At 48.4% G+C, this 4,842-nt stretch overlaps 1 pseudogene; it reads left to right on the top strand.

Annotated features, from left to right (window-relative positions):
• Positions 1-4,175: 4,175 nt before the first annotated feature.
• Positions 4,176-4,301, top strand: LOC121102143 (annotated as a pseudogene).
• The last annotated feature ends 541 nt before the right edge of the window (positions 4,302-4,842 follow it).

Genomic DNA, 4,842 nt, shown 5'->3' with positions numbered 1-4,842 from the left:
CACATGGATATCAGGGCATGTACTGACACCCAAAGGAAGGAACAGGATTGGGTCTCAGATAGGTCTGGAGCCTCTGCCTCCAGCTTTTATCCTCAGCTTCTTTTTGAAATGTGCTTCCTTCTTCTCCCTCTCTTTACTCCAGCTCCTGAATCTGCTCCCCTGTCTAGTGATAGACCACATGGTAGGCAGCATCTTCCAAGTTAGGCCATGCAGAGCAAGCAACTGAAGGAAAGACTGAATCTTCCTCACTATCCTAGTCCCAAAGTCCCCAAGACTCACTTGAGTTGGGGTGCCCACTCTTGGTCTCATCATCTGTGAGCAGGACCATTATGTGGATGGTGTTGTACCAAGTGGCTACCAGAGGCCCATCACTGGCACCACACAGAGTGACAAAGAAGGCTAGTTTTCAGAGAAAGGAATTGGGTCATAAACTCAAGAGCTGACCACCACGGCTAGGGTGTGATAAATGTGCACACAGACAGGAAAGAAGTGAGAAAGCTGTATGAAGCCTCAAGAGTAACCAGAACATGAACAGTGGTTGGGAAACCTTTTAGAAGAGGCTGCTGAGGGCCTTCAGAAATAATGTTTTTCCCTGGGACTAGAAGAGACAGTAAACAGTAAATCCATCTGGTTTGCAAACTCTCCTAAACCAGTCTACACAGACAATTCCTAAGGCTGAAAAGAGCCAGTTCTGTTTTCTTAGAAGGAGAACAATGGAATGTGGAATTTCAGACCAGTGCAGCCGGCCAAGCTGGGTCAGGGAAAAGGCACAGATTACATTCATTAATGTTTTGCAAACCCACCCACTCCCCCCGCCACCACCACCCCCTGGCCTCTCCTCTCTACCCCACCCTGCAAGGGAAGAGCCTACAAGTTGCTAAAAAGGGTTGAGACAGAATTTGAGGCAGACCGGGTCAGATGTTCAAGGAGGACTTCCCATGCAGGCACCCACATCAGCCTGGTGCCGTGTTTCTGGGAAGGTTCGCGCTGCCACCAGGCCATGTGTTGCAGAGCAAGGATCCCTGCCCTGGCTGCCCTTCAGAGTCACAGGCTTGCTTGTTGGCAATTCCCATGATCGGAGTATGGTGAGGGACAGGTGCCAGTGGCAGGCACAGGGGGAAGAGCACTGGATTTATGATCCTCAGTGGGTTCAACTTCTGACTCTGGCAAACAGAGAGACTAGCCCAAGTCAGTCAATTAAACTCCCTGCCCTCCCATCTCGTCAACTGAAATTGGGCCAAATAATCATCCGTGTCCCTCTGATTCACTAGGCTGCTATGAATAGCAAATGTGATCGGCTGAGACTATCACACATGAGGTCAGGACAAGGCCACCCCTGGCATGTATGATGTTTTTATGTAAATTAGAAAAAGGCACCACTTCTCCTAGGTCAGCATGCATGGGTTAGCAAGCTGAGCATGGGCTGCATTTCTTCCCCTCGGCTAGGCACCCTGGCACAGGGAATACCTCCACCACCTTCACAGTGGCCCCTGGGTCATCAGGGCCCCCTTTCAGAGGGCCGCAGAGTGGCCTCAATCAGCTTGGGTGACAGCAAGAGGCAAGGAGAGCAGTCAAGGCAGCCGTAACCACTATCCTCCCAAGCCAAGTTAAAAACAGCCAGAATGAGCAATCCCCATCTAGAAACCTACCCTCACACCCATGGAGAAAGGCAGAGGAGATAGTCATAAATATGCTTTCACTGACATACTTACATGGAAACGTCTGCAGAGTCAAGAAAAACCAAAGTTTTTATAGAAGCTTCAAACTGGCTGGTGTGAACTTACATATTTTCACAAAACTCCCTCCAGCATCCTCTTTCCTAGGTCGTACTATATTAAGTTGGACTTACAGGTCCTTCCATTACATGTCTATATAATATGAGTAGAAGTTTGGGGTTTAAAATCATGTATGAGCCACATATTCTCAGCTACTAGGATTCATAAACATAAGTGGGTGTTAACCCTATTTGTCCCTTTCTGCTCTTTACTAGAATCTGTTTTTCTTTGATTAAACTCTTTTGCTTCTGTCCTTGTCTAAAACACTATTAGGCCCATATTCCTATTCATTTATATTTTGCCTCACTGCTTTGCACGCTTCTGCTGAGCCACAGTGCCCGAGCCTCTATCTAGTACGTGGAACCACACAAAGGGGGGCATGCAAAGCACAGTCTTGGTTTTTACGTACCTAGTCCTGAACTATTTGTCCTTGTCTCTTCCCCCAACCTCACTCCACCCTGCTCTTGAAGCTCCTAGATTCTGGCTTCATGGCCCATTTTTCCATTTACATCTTCACCTTGCCTAATGAACTTGAACCTCCACCTGCTCCCGCCAGCTAAAGATACTGAGATCACCTCCCAGCCAACAACACTGCGGTTCCCTCGTCCCAGCCTAAACTGTTGGGGTAAATACTTCTATGGGTTTGGCTGTGCCCTGCGGCCTCACACGTTATCAACCCCACCCCTCATGAGTTATATACCCAAGAGGCCACCCAACCTCAGGAACCAGAAAAGAGTAAAGGAAGGGGAACTGAGGTGAAACTCAGTGAAATTTGGAAGGAACAGAAAGGGGCCCTTCCTTCACGAGGGGAAAACCAACCCAACCCACTTGTGAAGAAAGGCATCGTGAACCGCTCGGGAATAGAGTCTGAACCCCATACTAGTAGACTACTGGGAAAAACTCACTGATGCCCAAGCGGACCTTTAGGAGGCTCAAAAGAGCTGTAAATACGTTTCATAAAATGTCCAGTGAAAAATCACTATAGGTTCTTAAAGCTGATTTGTCAGTTAATACTTCTGGGATTAGGTTGCCTGTATATGTATACCTTTCTTAAGTTCCTGAATGTTTCTGAAATCTGGGGGTCTACTGGCTTCCAGGCTTGTTTCACTCAAATTCACCCCCCAGTAGCCAGAGATCTTGCCACTTGTCCGCTAAGAACCCACTGGGTGCTCCACCACTATTAAAGTTCAATGTGTCCTTGGTCTGGACACAAGGCCCTGCAGGACCAGGGCTGGCCCACTCACCTGTTTAGATACCTGTCCCCATCACAAGACTCTTTTTAAGGCAGGGCCCATATCTTCTTCATTTTTGTGTCCTTATCACCCAGAGTCACACAGCCATAGTGAACACTCCATAAACAGTGACCGCATCGATTAACTAATTCATATCACAAAGTGCTCCTGATTGGGACTTAATCTTATTTCATTTCTCATCTTTCTATAAAGGAAAAAAAAATAAGTGACATCACTGTGTTTTCAGCCACCAAACCACAGTGGTCCTGGACCATGCGAAAGCAGTCTGTGTGTCTGCGGGATTATGTGGCTGGGCTGGGACTCCCTCCGCAGTCACTGCAAGGCTGAGTCCTGGAGCACTAAGCCAGCCCTGGTTCGAGCCCCGCTTGGAGAAGTGGAAAATAGCTGGTAGCCACTGGGAGCTTGCAGCCAAGGAGATGTTTTTCTAGTCTGAACCCACACACCCAGACAGTCCCGAGAGATCCTGAGGGCAACTGAACGTCCGCTTACACAGGAACTCGACTCCCCACGGAGGCCGCCCCAACACGAAGCCCACCCCCCTCTTACTCCCCAGTACCCGGTGGTCTGACGCCCACTTCCTCCACCACGTTCCACAACAATGAGGTCTCCTGGCGCCCGGTCTAGCTTCTGGTCCCCCTTCCCTTCCATTCCAGAATGCCTCATGGAAAGGTTCTACTTCAAAGTTTTCACCCAAGAATGAGGGATCCTTTTGCTGTTCAGCAAAGCCGGCATCCTTCAGTGCACTCGGCAGGCTTCAATTCAAGGGTTCTCTCCAGGACTCTTGGTAGCACGAAGCAGCTGTACTAGCTGTCTTCCCACCACAGACCCTCTTTACATCTCCAAGGCCCAAAATAGCCCAGAATGGAGGCATGAAGCAAAGGTCAGAAGCACCCCAAGGACAAGCAGGCACTTGTCTTGTCGACCCGCTGACATTTCTGCTAACTTGCGACCCTTTGTGAGAGGAAACTTTTCTAGCAGGCAGCTGAACTGAGGGTGTTGGGGAGAGGCAGTATGTATAGTAGAAAAAGCAAGGGCTACAAACCCAGAAGGTCCAGGTTTGGGTCCTTGCATCCCGCTGTGGGATCTCTAAGCCACTGAAGCTTTTGGAGCCCCCTTTGCTAAGCAAGGGTCTATGAGGTCAGATAGAATTCCTTCTCGGCCTTTTGGCTAAGATCAAGTGTAGTATCTGTTCTTATCAGTTTAATACGAGGTCAGAAAGATATGATATGCCACATACATAGCCAAGGAGAGAACCAGAGAAGTTGTACCTTCACTGAGTGCCAGATTCTTCACCTATAAAAACCAGACCCCTTAAATTCTCTCAGCAACTTCCTGAAGCTCAGGGAAGTTAAAGAGCTTTCCAAGGTCACACAGCTAAAGTTCCAGAACCTGGATGGAGCTCGGTTCTGTCTAATTCCCAAATCATATTTCCCAAGGCCCATCCTTCCAAAGTAAACATAGTCTCTGCTTTGAGCAAACTCAAGTCTTTGAAGTTATGTTCACATCTAAAAATATGTGTCTTGTCCCCATCTATATTCAGTAGAGATTCAGTAGAGACTTCTTAGGCCGGGTGAGACATATGGGCTGGGCTTTGAAGAATGCGTTGATATGCCCTTTTTTTCCTTAAGTGCCAGCAAACCTGATCCGGGTTAGTGGCCCCCCAGAAGCAAGCAGAAAGGACCTGTGAACGCCTGTGCTGTCTGCACTGAACTCACCTGCCCACAGCTTCCTACTTCTTTCCCTCCTTTCCCTTCGCCGTGCTACCATCTGACTTGAAGTGTACTTTATCTTGCAGATTTGAGCGTATCTGTGTA

The sequence above is a fragment of the Ursus maritimus genome, unplaced genomic scaffold, assembly GCF_017311325.1.
Source record: "Ursus maritimus isolate PB19 unplaced genomic scaffold, ASM1731132v1 scaffold_12, whole genome shotgun sequence".
NCBI lineage: Eukaryota > Metazoa > Chordata > Mammalia > Carnivora > Ursidae > Ursus > Ursus maritimus.
The sequence above is the reverse complement of the archived record's forward strand: the minus strand, read 5'-3'. Positions and strand labels throughout refer to the sequence as shown.